The 22392-nt window shown below is 36.1% G+C and overlaps 1 long non-coding RNA gene across 1 annotated transcript in view; it reads left to right on the top strand.

Moving 5' to 3' along the window:
* Positions 1 to 19746, top strand: part of LOC125092375 (uncharacterized) — a 172304-nt gene extending 152558 nt beyond the window's left edge. The window contains exon 4 of the long non-coding RNA XR_007124887.1: positions 19530 to 19746. This is a non-coding gene — a long non-coding RNA (uncharacterized LOC125092375). The remainder of the gene's footprint in view (positions 1 to 19529) is intronic.
* The last annotated feature ends 2646 nt before the right edge of the window (positions 19747 to 22392 follow it).

The following is a 22392-nucleotide window of genomic DNA, read 5'->3' as shown; positions in this document are numbered from 1 at the left end:
ATTTATAAAAATAGATAGCAGGTTAGATGCTAACTCTGACTTAGCATATTCTACCAATATATTATTATTATATTTCTTGACTGGTCACCTCTTCCACTTCAAACTGAATATTTAAATCTCCATTTCTTGCTTTACCAACCAAAAGCAGTTTCTCCTTACTCCCTATTTTGTAGAATGAAATATTGGTAATTCTCTCCTTCCTCTTTCCTTATATCCTTCCTGCACCCATTCTTACCTCTTTCTAGCACCCAGGCTTTATATGCACTCTTTATTTGATATTGCCAAGGCTTATCACTATGGTTACAGAACCAAATTGTATTAAGTATTCATCTAGTTGATTGTATAGGTAGAAAATAATAAATATTGATATCAATAAATATTGATATTATCTTGATTATATAAATGTCATTTACTATGAGACAATAGTATGCTTAATTAAATTTCTTCCTCTATGGGCATAAGGTCAGATCATCAGTGCCATTCTAAGGACCACATTTCAAGCAATGGATTCAAATAGATTCACTTTTTCTTATTTCCCCAATTGCTTTTATCATAAATGAAAGTTTTCCCAAATCCACAATTATTTTACCCAGGTGTTTAAAACATAGAAAGTTTATGATAAGTCATTAGTGTTGTTCATCAACTATTTCATTTCCCCTCCCCTCTAGATTATATAAATTAGTTTAGGAGCAGTTACATTGCAATAACGAACAACCCTAAACATCCATAGATCGCACTAATAAAAGTTTATTTCTTGCTCATGCTACTTCTTGACTTCATGTTGGCTACAGCTCTATTTAATATCTTCATTCTAGGATGCCAGTTTGTAGCAGAGGAAACATAGAACATGAAGAATAATGCTGTGGGTTTTACAAAGTCTGTTAAGTTATTTCCACTTACTTTTTATTGGTCCAAGCAATCACATGACCAAGCATAACAATTAGGGTGTGGAAGGACAATGAGAGGCATGATTTATTCAGATCAACGAATTGTAGTAGAAATGACAAACGTAATTTCTAGGCCAAAATACTTAATTGCTGATGTGAAATACTCCATGGCTCTGTTTTCCCTCTGCCACATTTGCTAGTATGTAATCTAGATAGTCAGTGCCCTTTGAATAGGACTTTTTATCTCACCCTTGATATTTAGCATGAGTATGAATTAAAGCTTTGTTATATTAAGCCACTAAGCATTTGTATGTTTGTTTCTCCAGCAAATACTAGTATATCCTAGTGGATAATCATGACTGGCTTAGACCATATGAAGATCCATCCTTGAAGTGTGGAATGAAGGGATATGTACCATAATTTACCATGAATAAATAGATATTGTTGGTGCTTGAGATGGGGTACTATACCCTGAACTCTCAACCCATTCAGTCCTTGAATGGGTGGAGAATAACTGAATGTAAGAAACCAATAATTGGTTTAGGACCCAGAGTTGAGAGTACATACATATTCTTGAGAGAATAAGAGACAAATTGCCTCTAGGCCAGAATAATGAGAGATTAAAAGAAATGTCCAAGTGATCTAACTGGGAAGATGGGCCCAGGACTGCCTTCTGCCATTACCCTGCCCTGTGTTTCCATGCACAGTGTGTCAGAGGAGTGCTACCTGAGAGTAGCCCTCAGGCAATAAATGTCCTATAAAAGCCCTACCTTGTTTCTTGAAGAATCAGAATAGTGGAAGGAAGCAGTTAAATGTTTCCCACACCCCTAAGAGGGACCAGGAAGTGTCTTAAAGAGAGTTGGAACTAGAGGAGCTCTGTGGTTGGGATAGAGGGATGGCAAAGAAGTGTTTTGCATGAGTCAGCCACAAAGGTTCAAATGATGCACATCTCAGGAGATGGATACAACCCTAGGGAACATGACAGAAATCCTGAAGTGTTTGCCACATGATAATTAGGCCCGCTTATAGAAAAACAGCATTGTGTTTATTGCTCAGCTGAGCATTTGGACCAGGTACATTATTCATATACCAACTATATCAATAAAAATGTCATTCTCTTGCAAACTCACTTGCATTCCAGTATACTTTTTTGAGTGTAAGAGGAAGAAATGGAGTTATAAGTAAGGTTCTGAGAAATAAGCATACTTTGAATTCTATCTTCTCTATTTTGCAGAAAGATCCTGGCATTGTATATTGCATGTGAGAACATCACTTTTCTCATGGGCAATAGAAATTGACAATCATTGACCAAGGCCATTGTTCCATTTGAGAACTGGTGTATATAAATATCTGCTATTAACTGAAATATAGACCATGCAGGCTGGCCCCATAACCCATGATACAATAATGCTGAGTTCAGCTTAAGACAGCTTCTATTTGTAGATCACCCTTTGGAGGTGATCATGATTTGGACTCTTGTAACTGAGGACATGAACTCATTTCAGACATCAAATCTGGTTCCACGTTAACATATGCTCCAGGCTAAATCTAAAGAAAAAAAAAAAAAAAAAAGAAGAAGAAGAAAGAGAGAAGAACAAGGAAAAAAGAAAACATCCCTAAACTTGAATTTGTGGAAAGCTTCAGAAATCTATTGACAGCTAATTAAAAATAAAGTTATTAGAAAGTCAAGTAGCATAAAAAATGTTTCTGAAAAACATCTGGGCAACTGGAAAGTGCTTCTGGAAAATACTCAGTAAAGTAATAATAACAATGATTTTTTCTTATTCCGTCAATCACATACTATATATTTTAAACCAGATCCTGTCTTCCCTTTGATGAAATTTCCAACAACTTTGATTAGAATGAAATCCAGAGTCCTATTAAGGCTCTACATGATCCAGTCACCTATTACCTCTCTGATGTCAATGCTTATTGTTCTCCTGACTGCTCTTCTCCAGTCACAGTAGCCAATTTGTGATTCCTGTGACCCACATGCATTAGTCTATCTCAGGGCCTTTGCATTCTTCCGTCTGGAAGGTTCTTCTCTAAGATACCAGCTGTGTATCATTTTCTTTCGGTCTTGACTTAGAAGCCCACCTATTAGAAAAACCATTCCCAATTTAATGGTGAAAGCATTAAGTGGTACTTGTATTTCTGTCCCCCCCCAAAAAAGTGATCCTTTTTATCAGTTTCATCTTAATACAGTGCCTAGAACATGTAAAGTTTAAAGAAATATTTAGTGATTGTATGCATGTTAATCTAAACTTAGTATTGCAGCCTTCAATATTTGAAAGCATTGACGTGTAGAAGAAAGAATGCTGAATTCCTTGGAAGGAATATTTGGAACATGATTAATTCCTTTGTCTATAAAATGATGATAATATTCATGCTACTTATTTGCACAGTAGTGGTAAGGGTTATCAAATTGTCAAATGTAATGCAATTGAACTCATATTAATGTTATGCTTCATAAAATTACTCCTGTTACATTCAATGGAGGCAATATGGCACCAAAACAACAGCAACAACAACAACAAAAACATGAGCTTGTTTCAATTCTGGGTTCTGCTGTTTCCTAGTTGGTCAAGTATCTTAACCTCTATGCACTTTAGTTTCTTCCTCTAAACAACAGGAATAATACTAGTATTTACTTTGCAGGTTGTTGTGGGAAACAAGTGAATTAATATATGTAAAAATTCTTAGCACAGTGCCTGGTATATAGCATTTGTTCAGTATTGTTAACTACTACTGGTGAATATATTAAATGTGGAAATTCATGACATTGAACTTCTAGGACTAAGATTTAGATCTTTACAAAAGAGAAAGCACTGGACATTATTGAAGCCAATACATTTCTAGCATAGAATATTTAAAGTAGAAGAGATCTTAGGATCATGGAACCCAATGTCATCTTCTTTTTTTTTTTAGAAGAAAAAAACTGGAATCCAGAGAGGGAAAATAACTTAGCATCAACCACATACTTTGTAGCAAATTTAAGGCAAGAATCCAGGTCCCAACACTCAGAAATATGCAATTGTTCCTTCATGAAGCTGCATACTAGGCTTGTGTAGCTTTTGCAATCAGTGGTGATGCAAAGGCATCTGGGGCACAAAGCTTAGGACACCATAATATTCATTAGACACCACCACAAATGCTTCCCCAAAGAGACATGCAGGTAAGAAAGAGTGACATTGCTATGCAGATTGATCCCAGGACAAGTTCTTCAGCCTTTCTTCCTACTTCCCTCAACCAATTACTGTTCCCAAACTCCACCAATATAAAAATTCTAGAATGGTAATAATCTCTATCAATGTCACTAATGTGCATGGAGCAGAGATTTCAACCTAATTTCATGAGTTAATCATTTATAGAATTTTTACATTTTGTGGATCATATGGGATTTTGAAAAAAATTGTCTAGAAATGTTAGTGATGCCAGAGCACCTGGGTGGCTCAGTCCTTAAGTGTCTACCTTGGGCTCAGGTCATGATCTCAGGGTCCTAGGATCAAGCCTCACATCAGGCTCCCTTCTCAGTGGGAAGCCTTCTTCTCCCTCTCCCACTCTACCTGCTTGTGTTCCCTCTCTTGCTGGGTCTCTCTCTGTCAAACAAATAAATAAAATCTTGAAAAAATAAAAATGTTAGCTACGCCTTCTTATGATAGGGAAATGGTGTCATAGCTGTAGTTTGATATACTGCCATTTTCCTCTCCAAGTGATAGGAGTGAGTTTGCAGCTGAGGTAAGCAAACATTCCAATTCAGGTATCAGGTCCTTGGAGAAAGGAGATTAGAGTTTGACTATCAGTTAATTCCAGAACATCAGTGTACCAAACAGACATATATGACGATGTTCACAGCAGAAAGACTCAACACCATCACCGTGTCTATCTGTGGTAATTGAGTCACCAGTTCCTGCTGTACTGTGGAGAAAGTTGAAGCTCTGTTCCCCTGCGGAGATGAACTGTAAATTACTCAGTGGAGTGGGCTTCCAAAACATACCAACCATGCCAGTGTGGCCATCATACACTGTGGGTGTCACTGTTTTGTGGTAAAACCTTGCTGGGTAGATGACATGGATAGCCTTTTCAGTTCTACTATGAAGTCATATTACTTAATTATATATACAGTTACAGGTTTGTTTGTTTCCTTATGGGCAATCATTTCTCCTTGTACTTAAGCGAATAAAGCTTATTTATTTCCATTTTTGACCTGGGAGCGTTTGGATGATACCTCACCCAAAATGGGAATACCAGGGAAGGCTTTTCAGAAACAGTAAAATTTTATTGTTAAGCTGGTCCTTTTAGGACCAGGAGAAATTAATTTCAGGAGAAAAGATATTCCCAGCGCATGCATAGAGGCAAAGAGAAACAAGAGAGAAAAAGATAGATTTGGAATCTGTAAAGGGTTCACTTTTTGTATGGATTTGCATGTTGAGATGGCAAGGGTTGAGCTGAGGTCAGGTTCTCAAATGCTTTGAAAATTATGCAAAAGAAACTTTACTGTCCTCCTAAAAGTTTTTGAATTTATCTGAAAGGTTATGGGAAATCCTCAAAAGGTTTTGAATAGAAAAGGATCATGAATAGTCTTTTCTGACAGGTGGGCCAAGGGATAGATGTGGAAAGAGATGAAGAAGGTAACTGTAAATAAGTTTCATACTTTCAAAATAAGGCCTTTTAGAAGTAAAAAAAAAAAAATCATTCCAAAATCAAGTGAATGCAAGTTTGAAATCTTCTGTCCCCAAATAAGAACTGTAGGGATGGTAGAACTCATGTTCATTTAAAAAGACTAGAGAAATTTTTATTTATTTTACTTCTTTTTGACATTTTGTTTTAATATTAAGAGCCCAAAACTATTTGACTTTTTTCTTGTGAATATTGTATCCTGAATGTGTTTTATGTCCTGTGTTGTAGTTTCATTTGCTTTGGCTCTTTCTTGGCTAAGCCCCAAGCAACGATCATTCAGTACTAGTAGGATCCACACCTTTTTCCTACCATCATGAATGAACCTTCATGTTTCCTATCATTTAAGAATAAGAAAGGGGGAGAAAAAAGAATAAGAACAAGATACAGTATGTGTCATGAAATAAAGAAATCCATTCTCCTTGTTGTTTTAGCCAAGGGGAGCCTGAGAGAGATCACAATTTTTTAAATAATAGCATTTAAGGTGCTTTGTGGCTGTTAAGGCTGACCCAATGCTTTTAAGTGTAAAAACAGTTTCGGAGGACATTTTCTATCAAAATAGATCAGTGAATCAATTTCTTAATATAGCCTATCATCTCCCCTAACCCTTTGATATCATTTGAATAGGTACTTGCAGCATTCTCCCATAGGCAGGCATTTGAACACAGAAAAAAATCCTTGGCTTCATGGAGACATTTCATTATTCAAATGAAAGGTGATTTGATCATGAGATCAAGATGTAGAGCATATAAATTTGGTTTCATCACAAAGTTATAATACAACTCTAATGTTTCAATATTTTTTCATAAAAAGAAACTGTCACCAAGGACAATAGTGATGTTATTATTTTTTTTTAAGTCATAGAGAATGTTAACTAAAACATTAAACCTGAGTCTTTATCTTTAGGTTGAAAATAGAATTATAGAAAATTCCCTTATATTTATGAGGATATTAAAAAGAAAACCACACCTCCTTGAGTGCACTTATTATTTACCTCTTTCAAAAATATTTGTTGATCATTAGCTCTGTGCTACTCATTTCCCTAGGTAATGTTGATAAAATGTGGAACAATACCAGACATGGGCCTCATGGACTTTATCTTCTAGTTGGCAAAATATATATTTTACTTCACATAAGTAAGTGTATCATTCCAATCTGAGAACAATGTTATTCACGTCAAGGACATGGCTAATGGATATATTATGAAGGAACTGGACCTACTAGGGGGCGAGATTGACCAGGGAAACTTCTTTGAAGAAATCTTGCTTTAGCTGAAACCCAAAACATGAATAGGCCTCGATTAGGTAAAGGGCCTACATATGTGGGAACAGGCCGTGTAGAATGATACATGAAAGGCACTCAAATCAGGCTAGGGTGATGGAGTGCAAGGGTGAGGCTAAGAGTGCTACGAGAGGAGGCAGGAGTGGGAAGGGGGCAGCACCATGTAGGGCACTAGGAACTCACTGAGAAGTTTGGTTTTTAAGAGTGGTGAGTCACTCTTTGAGCATGCAGTTCTCCTGCTCATGTTGGTGTTCTGAAACCATCTAGTTGCAGCAGAGAAAGTGAACTGAAGGATCTGGAGTAGAATCGGAGAGATCTGTTGGGAGGTTATTTCCATTTACCAAAGGAGAGATAGATTAGGGTAGACTTGCAAACAGTGATGACCAACAGAAATGCAGATTCAAAAGGTATCAAGGAAGCAACATTGACAAATTGATAATGAACTGGAAATGTATGACAAGGAAGAGAAAGGGGTCAAGAATAACTCAGGTGTTTGAGCAGCACTATGGATTGCATATGATATGCATACATTGAAGACTTCTGGACAGGCTATCCCTGTAAAAAAAAAAAAAAAAAAAAAAAACAGGAGTCATTTGGAAACAGAGGTTATAGTATAGGAAAACCAAAGTGGTTCCAAACTTCCACAAACAAATTATAGTCCATACATCCATTCTACATATTAGAAGAGAATGTGACTGTCCTATAGATGCTATGCATTGCCATGTAAGTTGATTTTTTAGAGGTTAAAATGGTTGATTACTAGTAACCTATTCACCCATAAGTCACAGTGCACTATCTATATAACTTTTATATCTACTTCCTTTCCTCCATCTTTCTTTCTTGTTTCTTTCTTTCCTTCCTTCTTAGATTCTTTTCTTCCTTCCCTCAAGTCTTTACTCTCTACACAGAGTTATGGAACATTTATTAGGACATTATTGGGCATTTTGCTAGGCACTAGGCATACAATGGTAAATGAAGCATATTTGCTGACTTTATGGAGTTTAAAATCTGTCAGGGTAGATACTTTAAAACAAACATTGAGAAAGAAAGAAATATTTGATTGTATCTGTGATAAGTAACATAAGGAAAATGTACAGGGTGCTATGAGAATGAAGATCAGCTCATTTGGTCCCACAGGTACACAGAGAAGATAACTACCTATGTGGTGAAATAGCCCATTGCCTTTTGAACTGTGTTTCCTAAAGACAGAACAAAATGGACCATCATCTCCACAATAGACCTTAACATGGAGAAATTATTTTTGACCCTTTATGTTTTTATTCTTCATTTATTTACATATTTGTTACTAAAGTTTATATATAATTTAAAGTTTACAACATGATGATTTGATATACATATACATAGTGAAATGATTACTACAGTCAATCTAAAAACATATTACTTCTACCCTCTTAGTGTATTTTGAGTTCAATACAGTATTTGTTAACTAAGGTCATCATGCCTCTACACTAGCTCTCTGTGTTTATTCATCTGACATAATTACAACTTTGTACCTTTTGATCAATATCTCCCCACTTCCCCCCACCTCAGCAGCCCCTGGTAACCACTATTCTACTCTCTGCTTCTGAGCTTAACTTTTTATTTTTAGATTCCACATGTAAATGAGATCATATAGTATTTGTCTTTCTCTGTCTGGCTTATTTCATGTAGCATGATATCCTTCATGTCCACCTAGGTTTTTTGCAAATGGCAGGATTTCCTTATTTTTCATGACTGAATAGTATTCCGTTATGTAGAAGATGTAATATATACACATATATGATTAATATATGCTAATATATTAGTGTATACATATCTGATGAATGCATACATATAATTAGTATATATTTTGCCAATCAGATGATAAGGTCCATAAGAAACAAATCTGTTTTTGTACAACATTGTATCAGCATTTTCTAGCATAATGAGCACCACATTGCTGACAATCAGTAAATGATTTTGAAAGGGGTAAATAATAAATGCACTTAAAAAGATATAATTTTTTTAAATAGGGGAGTTTCCTATAATCTCCAACTATAATATACTATTGTTCCTTTGAATACAATCCTCTGTGGGACTGGATCTTGAGGCTAGCTGCTAGCCTTAATAGAGGTTAAATAGTTTATGCCCCAAGGTGACTTAGGGGAAGATATTTTATACATTTATGCTGTATACCTGTCTCATAGCCCAGAACATCTCTCCCTTCCAGTAACATAGTTCTCTTTGTAGGAGTTTGAAGGGAATATAATAGTGTCAGGATAATATCTTCCATCACATGAAGGGTAAGAAACATGTCAATTGTAAGAGCACTACTCCTCTGTGTTGCTCATCTGCCATTTTTTATTTTCAGTTCTTTGTAAGTTGTATATCTGTAACTTAAGAGATTGTAGAGATTTGCTAAGTGAAATAAGTCAAGCAGAGAAAGTCAATTACCATATGGTTTCACTTACTTGTGGAATATAAAGAAGAACATGGAGGACATTGGGAGAAGGAAGGGGAAAATAAAGGGGTGAAAATCAGAGGAAGAGACGAACTGTGAGAGACTGTGGACTCTGGGGAAACAAACTGAAGGTTTTAGAGGGGAGGGATGTGGGGGGGATGGGTTGGCCTGGTGATGGGTATTAAGGAGGGCACGTATTGCGTGGAGCACTGACTGGGTGTTATACACAAACAATGAATCTTGGAACACTACATCAAAAACTAATGATGTACGGTATGGTGACTAACATAATAAAAAATAATAATTTAAAAATTTTAAAAAATAAAGGAACCTCATCAAACTTTACATTTATGTATAGGAAGTCCTTTAAGTGACAATTCCCTGTTATTTTTCCATAGACGGAAATGATTTTTTTCACAACTTACCCATTTTCTAAGAGATTAAGTCCTATTAACTTTCCAGAAAATATACTCAGTTATGCGAAACACACAACAATATTTGACTCTGCAAGTACAGATGCCAAAGACAAAGTGGGTTGAGATGGGAGCAGGAGTGAAAACAACAATCATGTTTCTATAGGCATCCTAATGAGATTGTATTTAGTACAGGCTATGTTGCCCTAGGGAATATAGGCTTGTGGGGTTCAAAGGTCTTGATATTGTATATTTTCATTCCTATTCCTTTCAAGAGATGAAGGATTTCATGATTTTGCATTATTTTGTGTTCTTTAGTTATGTTCCTGCATTTGCATAGTAAACTTTAAGACCGCAAGGTGTATTCTGGAAGCTCCCAGTGGTCTTGTTGGCCCACAATGTGGCACAGCCTGTAATGGTGCTGCTCCTCTAGGGCTAGCTCTTTTGCCTCTCTCCTCCTCTGACCATCTGACCCAGAAGGACTGCAAGCCACAGTTTTCAAACCTCTGTCCCAGCTGAGCCAGTTAATATACACTATTATGTGAATATTTAAATTCAGCTTGATGTAGAACCACTACCAGTGATTTTATATTCTACTAAATAACATTTTTATGTTACCAACCTAATCAGAAAATCCCAGTTCAATCAGACTTTCTCAGAGCTGAACTACAACATGTCCTCCTATTCCAATTTTTAATCTCCACCTTGAGATAAATATGCCGAACTACTCTATAGGCAGCAGTTAATCTGACAGTGATTTCTTTACAACAAAAATTAGTTTCTAAAAATTATTTCAAAATTTTAAAAAGTCACCTCAGGAAGTAAGAATGCAATAGACTTTATAAATTGGCTTTGGCATAAGGAAAGGTTCTGCAAATCATGTTTTCTCTTTAGAAGGAAGGAAAGAAGGAAGGAAATTGACATTTATTGAGCACTTACTACATAACAAGTGATTTGCTGGATGTTCTCACTGGCCTTAATAAACTCATCTCATTTAAATTTCATAGCAACCCCCTGAGGTAGTTATTACATACACTTCTATATATGAAGACAGACTTAAAGAAGTTCAGTGACTTGCCTAAGTTTGCACAGAACTCAAGTGTCAGAACTGTTTTAGTTTTGTTTTTGTTTTTTAATCTGTGTCTGCCTGATTTTAGAGCCTGTGCCCTTTCCAACACATAGGATTGTTTCCTCATTTCTTGGACATCTTTTCTTCCTGCTTCTAGATAACATTATAGTTTAACTGAATTTTAGCCTTCCATACACAATTTGTTTCTTTCACAGGTCGTCATTATGCTTATTGTTCAATTTCTATCTACTTTCAGTAGATGAAGGCCAGATACACCAACATCAAACAATTACCTAACACATGGTTCACTGTAGCTTCTTTTTTGTTAACATAATAACCCTATAAGCCATGTTCATTTTAACACAAAATCTTTATCTGCGCCTGAGTTTCATAAGAACTTATAAAGAAACTCTTAGAAGTGAGTCAACGAAATTGCAGAAGAATATCCATTCTTACAAGCTTTTTTTTTCAATAGCTAAGACAGCAATCTGAAATTAAAAAAATACAGAGACATAAATTCTTGGAAATAGAAGGCATTTTGGAGATCATTTACAAGGAGGGGAATATGTTTCACCTTGCATGTTAACTCTGATGGTCTGGTAGCAGCTGCCTGGATTGTTGAGTTGGAACTGTGAGGCTTCATCCAGGTTTAGGAAAAAGGGTGCCATGATCCATTATGAGTATCTGTCATGACTAAAAGATGAACTAGTGGAAGTATATTTTCTCCAAATATACCTTTCTTCAACTTCTTTAAATCCCTCTTAATTTCAAGATACATAAACTGAGACCCAAAGAGGGGAAGTGATTTATTGAAGATTCTATAGTCAGGGGGTGGCAGTGTCAGAACTAAAACCCAGGTCTCCCACATTGTAGCCTGATGCTCTTTCCATTTGACTACCCTTTGTCTAGTCAGACACTTTCCTACTTTGAACATAAATCAAGCATATTACATTATCTCTTTGACATTTTGAATGGGTTTACTACCAATGAGATCCCCAAATTCATTATAATCTTCTTTAGAGGATAGCTTGGAGGAATTCTTAAGAGAAATTCTTTAGAGAGATAGTTAAGGTTTATTTCTTCAACTACGATATTGGATATCTATTGTTAACTTAAGAATAAGTTAAGAATGAATATATTTGGGGGGATTGGGAGACAGCATCTCATTTACATGATGGGATTCAGTGTGCATGCATTTCCAGGTTAATATCTCTCTTAGGATTGTCAGTATATGACCTCATTGCTATCTGAGGCCTAAAAGGTAATAACATCTTCTCATAGATCCAGAAAATCTGAATGGATTCATATCTCAAAACTTTAGGTTTCTTTGCCCTTTCACCTTTTTGATGGTATTCATTCCATTCCTCCCTCTGTGACTTTGTCTGGTCACACCTGTAATGGTTATGATGCCCTCCTTATAGCCTGCTGCATTACGCTTCTTCCCTCCTCCATGAAGACTTTCTAGATACATATAAAGAAATGTTGATTTTGGAGCACCTGAGTGGCTCAGTGGGTTAAAGCTTCTGCCTTCGGCTCAGGTCATGATCCTGGGGTCCTGGGATCAAGCCCCGCATCGGGCTCTCTGCTCAATGGGGAGCCTACTTCCTCTTCTCTCTCTCTCTCTCTGCCTGCCTCTCCGCCTACTTGTGATCTCTCTCTCTGTGTAAACTAAATAAATAAAATCTTTAAAAAAATGTTGATTTCATTCTTAGCTCAGATTGGGCATATAAATTCCTGTTATCATATCTACCATTTCTTTGTAGTGAAAAAGGAATATATTGATTTTGAGTTATATCATGCTTGATTTTTGTGCAATTGTTTATGCAGTTTGAGCTGAATTCAGCTAATCTGAGCTGTTAAGTTTACTACAATATACTACGGCCTCTAGGGAAGCTCCTTTCCACAAAGTTTCTTTTTCTCTTGCTGGAAAATTCTCCATTAAATGTATTATTTTGGTGCTGATGAATTAAAGGCTCACTCTACAGCACTTCAAACCATTGCTTCCCTAAATCTAGTCAGAAATAATGGTTTAGGTGTTTTTTTTTTTTTTTTACCTGACTAGAAGTGTTAACATCTTATCACAGCTTTATTGTCTCTTCTGATTCGTCAAAATAGCATCACTAGTTGGTTGACAATCATGTTGCCTAGGACTTGTTACAGAAAACACATACAATACCATCTTTATTCTTTACCATCTACATTCTCCACAAATCTATTATCTTACACTTTTGGAGTTCAGAAGTACAAACTGGGGTTCAACTGGCTAAAATCAAAATGTCAGCAGGCCTATATTCCTTTCTGGAAGGTTTCTCAGGAAGAAGCTGTTTTCTAGCTTCTGGACACTTCTCACATTCCTTGACTTGTGGCCCTCTTTCACAAAGCTAGCAAAGGCTGGTGGAGTATTTGTTATGATGCCATCTCACTGGTTCTTACCCTTCTTCCTTCTTTGTCCGCATTAAGGACCCTTGCAATTATATCAGTCCCACCTGGATAATTCAGGATAATATCCCCATCTCAAAATTCTTAACTAAATTATACCTGTAAAGTCCCTTTTATGATGTAAGTTAAAATACCTAACAGTTCCTGGGAATTAGGACATGAAAATCTTTGGCCAACCCTTGTTCTATCTACCATAATCACTAATAGGGGGTTAGGATAGCATACCATGAAGTCATATGTCTGTTTTCCCAAAATTGAAAAAAATACATTGCAGAGTGGACCTGGGTTCATAATGGATACAGGAATTCAAGAAATCTACTTAACTGTGTACATATGGAAACAGACTTGACTACATATTTAATTATTTTAAGTTGAGAGAAAGAAATTTCTTCAGATGAAACACATATATCATCTGTCTTAGAATTGCCATTAAGTAATAACATTCAGAGCTTGGCAAAAACACATTCCAATGACATTGGCACAATCACTTTCCACCTACTTGCTTTAGGCATGTCTCTGTGCCAGTGAACACATTAAATGTGATTAATCTCTTTGGAGATGGAAGTTGGAATCACTTATCAGCAAGCCCTGAGTGAACAAAAAATTTTGAACAAAACAATACCCTATTAATACATCCTATTTAGATGCAAATGAAAATTATATCCCAAGTATTTTGAAAGAAAATGCCTTATTAAAATAATAATTAAAAATTTAAAAATACATCCTATTAAAAAGAGAAATTGCATTTGACCTTATCTTTAAATGCCTTACAATTTAACTTCCTTTGACCAACTTACTGTGTATTTTCTTTTCCCAAATATATTATGATAGGGACAATTTCCGAGTTTACATTGTAATTTATTTTGTTAGACTTAATACCTCTATGATAAGGTAAATACCTACCTCTTTGCTTTTGTTTTTCATGTCCTCTGTATAAACAAGGGAACATTACCTTGATTGTGGTGATGCTATCACAGATGTATGTATTGTCTAAACTTATCAAATTTTACACATTAGATGTGTGTGGTTACTTTTCATATATCAGTTATACCTTAATAAGTGTGAACATTTTTTAAAAGATTTTATTTATTTGACAGAGAGAGACACAGTGAGAAGGGGAGTGGGAGAGGGAGAAGCAGACTTCCTGCCCAGCAGGTTGCCCAATGTGGGGCTCCATCCCAGGACCCTGAGATCATGACCGGAGCCAAAGGCAGACGCTTAATGACTGAGCCACCTGGGCACCCTGAACATTTTTTTTAATTTATGAAAGAAACCTAGAGCTTAAGGGTGGCTCTAAAGATGACAGAAAACTTTCCCATGATGATGACAGCAAAGCAAGCATTCATTCAATGATTACTGAATGCTTGCTTAAATAATTGATCCATTTATGCAAAGTTTATATTGTTATGACATATAATTGTTTGTCAATTATCAATAACTGCCAAAAACTCTTAAGGAAGTAGGATAAGACAGAAAGCAACACAATTTCTATTGACTTCTTTGTGAGGCTTACAGTCCTCAGAAAAAGAGAGCCTAGAAATTTCTTTGGTGATCATTCTTAATGACTGAAATGAGCAGAGTTGGTAAAGCATTTTGGCGCATTCACTAAGTGCCATTCCGGAATTAAAAAAAAAAAAAAAAAGAAAACAAAGAAAAGAAAAGAAACCACGTTGAGTATGCTCATGCTTGTTTTGCTAATGACCATAACCAAACCATATTTGACCAACTAGATTATATAACAAACCAGTCCCCATCTATCTAGCTATGGAAGTTGTTATCTTAGCTTTTTACACAAGAAAAAGAATATTCCTAAAATATGCTAATGGATTGGTGGACCAAATGAATGGCATTACAGCAGAAATGTGAGTTGTCTTGTATTTCTAAACAACATAAAGAGAAAGGGTAAAATGCTTCTAGTTATCTGAGTATGACTCCAGAACTTTCACAGTGTCTATCTTATACCTTCAGGGCTATTTTCAGAAATCAAATGCCCTGTGGCTCTGAAGGGCAAAGTGAAGCCTTCATTTTATCCCGGCAGTTACTTTAGGCACTCTGTTGCCATAATCAGCTTACATGACTCTGCTCAGTCACTATTTCTGAAAAAAACCAACTTAGCTGTGAATAAGGTCTGCCCATGTCCATCCCTTGCCAGTTGTGGCCTGTTTTAGTCTACTCAGCATATGTTAGAGACTTAGCTTGTGATCAATGTGATATCGAAGTAATTGGCTAAAATTTTTTAAAAAATCCATTGATAGGCACTAATTTACCAGTTTCACTGATTTATTTTTTGTGAATTCATTTAGGTTTGTAGGATAGATGGCTTGATCTGCTTTGGATTCAGGTGGATCTACTCCTGTATGTCATTATTGCTATTCACAGTTAATAAATTTAATTTTAATAATAACTGAAAAGTATTGATTAAATCTGTGTACTTTCTAAACTGAAGTCAGATATGTGTGAAGGGTCATCAACTACTTAACTCTCATAGACATTTTAGTCATCTTTTCTGAGGCCTTTTTTTTAAAGATTTTATTTATTTATTAGTCAGAGAGAGAGAGAGAATGAGCACAGGCAGACAGAGTGGCAGGCAGAGGCAGAGGGCGAAGCAGGCTCCCTGCCAAGCAAGGAGCCCGATGTGGGACTCGATCTCAAGATGTTGGGATCATGACCTGAGCCGAAGGCAGCCGCTTAACCAACTGAGCCACCCAGGCATCCCTTCTGAGGCCTTTTGATGAGACATATGCAATGTATTCTTAGTAATCCTTTCTAACCTTGTGGGGGAATTTTATTGATTAGTTCTACATTTTCTATTTTTTAAAAATACTTCATTTATATTGAAAAGCTGTACTTTTTCTCCCGCTTTATTGAGGCATGATTGACAGATGAAAATTTTATACATGTAAGGTGAACAATGTGATTTTTGGTATATATACACATTGTGAAATGATCACTACAATCAAGCTAATTAACATATGCATCACCTCAAATAGTTACCATTTTTTGGTGTATGGTGAGAACACTCGAGATCTTTTCTTGTAGCAAATTTTAAGCATACAATACTATAGTCACCATGCTGTGTGTTAGAGCTCTAAAACTTACTCATAACTGAAAGTTTATACCCTTTGACCAACATTTCTCCAAAACCACCATCCCCTAGCCTCTGGTGACCACCCTTCTACACTTTGTTACTATGAGTTTGACTCGTAGATTCCACATGTAGTTGAGATTGTGAAGTATTCATCTTTCTCAGTCTGGCTTATTTACTTCAGGTTCATCCATGTTGCAAAAGGAAAGATTCCCTTCTTCTTTAAGGCTGAATAGTATTCCATTATATATATTTTAATTATATATTTATATTTTCAGTTTATATATATAATTATCTTTATTCATCTTTCAATGGACACTTGGATTGTTTCTATATCTTGGCTGTTGTAAATAATGCTGCAGTCTACATGGGAGTACAGAACTGTGAGAAAATCACTTTCTATTAATTAAACCACCTAGTTTTCAATACTTGTTACAGCAGCGCAGGCAAACTGATACACTTGATTTATAGCATTTGCCTAATTCCATGGAGCAAATACTCCCACTGTGGCTATTTTCAGCCTACCAACATACTGTCATCACACACAAAATTATGAAGAGACACATACAATCAACTCTCTCAAGCAGGTCTATGTCGACACCAGACAGCACTGCCAGATCACATCCAATCAGGGGTGCCAATAAAAGCAGGGAACACATGATTCTGGGGGCAAACAGAAATGGGCCACTAAAAAATAATGTTTCTATTCTTATTCATGTTCCACTTTCTAAAATCTCATGCCATTACATCAAGACAAATGTGATTTGAAAAAGAAGAGCAAGAGTAGAAGGAGGAGCTGGAAAAGGAGGAGGAGAGGAAGTTTAGAAGCAACTAAACTATTTACTATCCTTTCCTTTACAGAAAAATTTGTTATTCCTGGAAATAAAGAATAGTAAGAAGCAGAGTAGCAGTTGGTCAAGTTAATTCCATTTTGGGGAAAGACAGTGGGAGGAATTATGGTAGGATTTATACTATTGACTAAACAGTGAAGCTAGCAGGAACACAATTGGTGTTCTATATCGAAGAATGAACTTGAGTCTGCTGACTCCAGAGAGAGATTTTGGCCACTGTTGACTTACCTTTTTATCCATTTACTTGGTTTAAGCTAGTGGAAATTATATGGTTAGAAATATATGTTGTCTCGCCTGTTCTATCTTTTGACATTAAACTCTGCAAGGGAACTTGAATTGGAAAAAGGCAGAAATTCCTTTTAGTTTCCTATGTAAAGTAACATGTAATCAGTGTAATTCTAGGGCCTGCTAATTAAATTGTTCTTTCTACCATTACCATTGTCCACAAGGGCTGTGAAAGTAAAATAGGAATGTAGAAATCTATTGATACTGTTATTATCAACATTATTGATATTTTAGCTTTACTATTATTATTCTCATTGTGGATTAAGTGTGCTTCAAAAATACAAGGCTCTTCCTGCATAAAAATAATCAAAACTTCTCTATATAAAAGCATATATAAGGGGCACCTGGGTGGCTCAGTGGGTTGAGCCTCTGCCTTCGGCTCAGGTCATGATCTCAGGGTCCTGGGATTGAGCTTCATATCGGGCTCTCTGCTCAGCTGGGAACCTGCTTCCCCCACCCCTGCCCCCCCGTCTGCCTCTGCCAACTTGTGATCTCTGTCAAATAAATAAATAAAATCTTTAAAATATATATATAAAATAAAAGGTAAATAACCAGAAAAAAAGGGATACATGTGTCATGCAAGAATTGATTAATATGTAAAGTTTTTTTTAGGAAACAATAAGGACTATATAATGTCCCAGTAGGAAAATGTGCAAAGATTTGATTAGGTAACTCCTAAAAAAATACATATGATCAATTAATTTAGGAAAGATGTTCTAATTTTACTGGAATCAATTGGAATAATTATTGACACATTACTTTATATATACTTTTTCCTCATTACATTTGACACTAATGAAAGAGAAACATTTCCATACATTCAGTAAAATGGTAAAGTAGAGCTTATAATATAACCTACTTTTTAGGATTGTTGGGGGATCAGTTAAGGTAATGCATGTGAAGTGCTTAAAACAGGATCTGGTGCATGGTAAAAGCTCAATAAATGTTTGTTGTGATGACATTACCTATTAAGATGAAGAAAATGTTCAAGGAAATGGCCTCATGATGGGGTAGGATGAGATAACCCTGAGGACTCTGAGAGAGAAGCTATCTATGTGGCATTGACCTTGGCATAGCCCAGCAAGAGAACATACAGAAGCATTTTAGAGCAGACAACACCGAGGAGAAAGTAGGGTGAATCTAAGGCCATGAGTGTGCCCCTATGAATTAAACTGGGGACAGGAAGAGTGGGCAGAAATAATGCTATTGATTTGTGCAGACCAGAGTGAAACTTAGAAGAGGTTTTCCTCCTAGGAACAGTCTCTGTGATCTTCAGGTAAAGTTGTTCTCAAAAGTAGCATCATATTTCTTCTGAGGATTTAAATTCTCATACTGGCCTGTTGCATACTCACACCTTGGCAAAAAAGCAGTGAACTTGACATGTGCCATTCCCTGTGTAGAGACTTGCAGAAGGGCATACCTTTCCCGGAAATAGCCTATAATGTGTATTTTGCTTTTGTTAATGTTTCTGTTAAGTTAGTTTAAAATAGTTAAAATTCCAGAACAAAAGCATAACTTTGGAAGCTATAAATGAAGACTGAGACTTTTATAGCCAATTCCTTTGCTGAATTTCTGAATAAAGTTGTAAGGCATAAAAATATATTTTATTCCACTGTAGTGTAATTTAAGCTTGATTACAAAAGTACATATGGTTATCTTTAAATTCAGTGTTTTGTGTTTCAGGTTTATAGAATGGAATTTGCAGATTTCATAGATTTGAAAAAAGTCACACATCTGGATAGATGATATATAGTTGTGACAAAATTGCTCTTCTCTTTAATCCCTAGAGCAAAGAACATGATTTGTTCTATCAGGGATTTTGTGGAGGTTTTGTCTTCCTTTCTTTATATTAAGAGCAACTGTGTATTGATTTCCAAGCACATCTTGACATGTTAACATCTTGTTTTATTTTTTCTTTAGTTATTTAAGGTCACTGATTTTGAGTAAATCTGGAAAAAAAAAAAACCTTGGGAGTGGAAGACTTCACAATAGCACAATCTTGAATTAGCTGGGAGTAGTTTTCATTTCTAACATTGGCAACCGTATTCATTGAATCACATTTATTCCATTGACTTTTCAATAAATGATTTTCTTTCTGGTAGCTAAAAGAATGGTGAAGATGCACCAGTGGTTGATTAAAATGAAAAATACCTGTAAACTCAATGAAAATTAGTGACTTGCATCCATCAACAAGTTACCAATACAGGACAGTGAGAATAAGAATATAGCCTTTTGGAATAATTGACATTTTGGCAGTTGACAATATTAAGCAGTGAACCATTATTGGAAGCACTTTCCAGGAAAAGTTTGACATTTAAAATAAAAATTGGTAGCATATAAATATTTGAAGTATCTTTTCGGGGAATTAAAACATCTGGGAAGTTTGCTTGAGATAGGGAGACCTAATTTTTGCTGAGAATTATTATATTCCAGTCACTGTGCTGCCCTTAGCACATACTTTATTTCATTTATTCTTAACAATATTTATATGAGGCAGGTGCTGTTATTACCTGCAGCTTAGAGATGAGGAAACTTAGAAGCTAGTATGCTCAGGGTCATATGTTAGTAATAAAAGATCCATGATTGTTTGACTTCAAAGATCAGTCCATCAATCATTAAGGTTTATTAGTCATATTTAATTCCTTCCCAGTAATTAATCATTTGGCCTGGGTTGATTTTAAACCTGACAAACAAAATTTGTCAGAAGAATATAATAAATGATGATAGAATAATTAATAGCTCTCACTTAATGAGCATTTACATGTTCCAGGTGATACACTATACTCTTTTTTCCTGCCTACCACATAGGCTTTTTTTTTTTAATTTTTATTTATTTGACAGATAGAGATCACAGGTAGGCAGAGAGGCAGGCAGAGAGAGAGAGGAGGAAGCAGGCTCCCTGCTGAGTAGAGAGCCCAATGTGGGGCTCGATCCCAGGACCCTGGGACCATGACCTGAGCCGAAGGCACAGGCTTTAACCCACTGAGCCACCCAGACGCCCCCACATAGGCTTTTTAATCAACTTTACCGAGAAGAAATTCACATGCCATACAATTCACTCATTTGAAGTGTACAAGTCGGTGTTTTTTTTTTTTTTTTATATAGTCGCAGAGTTGTACAACTGTCTCCACGATCTACTGCAGAACATTTTCAACATCTCAAAAAGAAGCCGTATATTCTTTAGCTATCATTCCCCAACAGCTTTTACCCTCAACCATAAGCAATTATTAATCTGCTTTGTATAGATTTCCCTCTTCAGACAATTTCATATGAATAGAGTGATACACTTATGTGGTCTTTTGTGACTGACTTATTTCACTTAGCATAATGTTTTCAAGGTTCATCTATGTTGTAATATGGATTAGTACTTCATTCCTTTTGATGGCTGAATAGTATTTCATTATATGGATATGCCAAATTTTGTTTATCCATTCATCGGTTGATGGGCATTTAGGTTGGTTCCACCTTTGAGGATTATGAATATTGCTGTTCTGAACATTCATGTATAATTTTTTGTGTGGACATATATTTTCATTATTTTGGGAATAAACCTATAGGTAGAATTGGAGGATCATACAGTAACTCTGTTTCACTTTTTGAGAAATTACCAAACTTTTCCAAAGCATCTGCACCATTTTATATTTTCACTAATAGTGGATGAGGGTTCTGATTTCTCTACATCCTCGCCAACACTTACAATTATCTGACTTTTTTTATTCTAGCCATCCTGGTGAGTATGAAGTAGTACTCTTGGTGGTTTTCATTTGCTTGACTATTGATGTCAAGCATCTTTAATGTGATTGTTGGACATTTGTATATCTTCCTTGGAGAAATGTCTATTCAGATCTTTTGCCCATTTTTAATTGGATTATTTATCTTTTTGTCATTGACTTGCAAGAGTTCTTTATATATTCTGGATAAAATCTCCTTTTTTAATGATTTTATTTATTTATTTATTTGACAGACAGAGATCACAAGCAGGCAGAGAGGCAGACAGAGACAGAGAGGTGGAGGCAGGCTCCCTGCAAAGCAGAGAGCCCGATGCGGGGCTCGATCCCAGGACCCTGGGATCATGACCTGAGCTGAAGGCAGAGGCTTAACTCACTGAGCCACCCAGGCACCCCCTGGATAAAATTTCTTATCCAACATATGATTTGCAAATTTTTCCTCCCATTCCGTGGGTCATTGTGCTATATTCACTACGTGAATTATTTCATTTGATCTTTATAATAGCCTTATGAGATATTATTCTCTACTATTTTAGAAATCAGAAAATAGGTTCAGAGTGGTTAGGTACCTAGCCTAACTCACAAGGCTAATATGAAATGATTCCAGGGTTTGAACCCCCATTTTTATTGGAAGTTCAATTAAAGCACTCTGTCCTCTTGCCTTGATGCTCATATACACTGTATGCATTTGATGAGAGAAATTGAACCCTGTCTATACTTCACTCCTAGACATTCCAGTAGATCAACACTAAAAAGAAAAACACTTTTGCAATACTTCTCAAATTGATTACTTGGGAGAAGCGCTGACTCCCAGAAGAAAGGGATAGCCACAAAGCTCCTGAGGCAGGTTGAATTGATGTTCTGAGCCTGGATCTATAAGCATGGGGAATTGTTCTTTTAAACGACAATGACAAAGGGAAACCTTTTAATTTGAGCCATATGCAGCCATGCTTTTGATTAAATGTTTGCTGGTAACCATACTTAGGTGGGAACATCTGCCCACTGATGAGCTCCCTGGAGTTTTAGCAGGTGAATTTATGTAGGAAATACAATTCCAAGTACTTCTTCCTAAAGAGAGATGTTAGCGGGGAGAAGTTCACTTTCTTTTCTTCCATTATTTTCCACCTGCCATTTAAGAGGCCTCAGTAAATGTATTCCTGTATTGGGAAAATACTACTTCCTCTTGGCCTCTCTTTGCTTTCCCCGTTTTAGCTTTGCAGGTGCCAAATGTTGGTAC

This window comes from Lutra lutra, chromosome X (genome assembly GCF_902655055.1).
Source record: "Lutra lutra chromosome X, mLutLut1.2, whole genome shotgun sequence".
NCBI lineage: Eukaryota > Metazoa > Chordata > Mammalia > Carnivora > Mustelidae > Lutra > Lutra lutra.
Note: the sequence above shows the minus strand (reverse complement) of the source record. Positions and strands in the feature narration are given on the sequence as shown.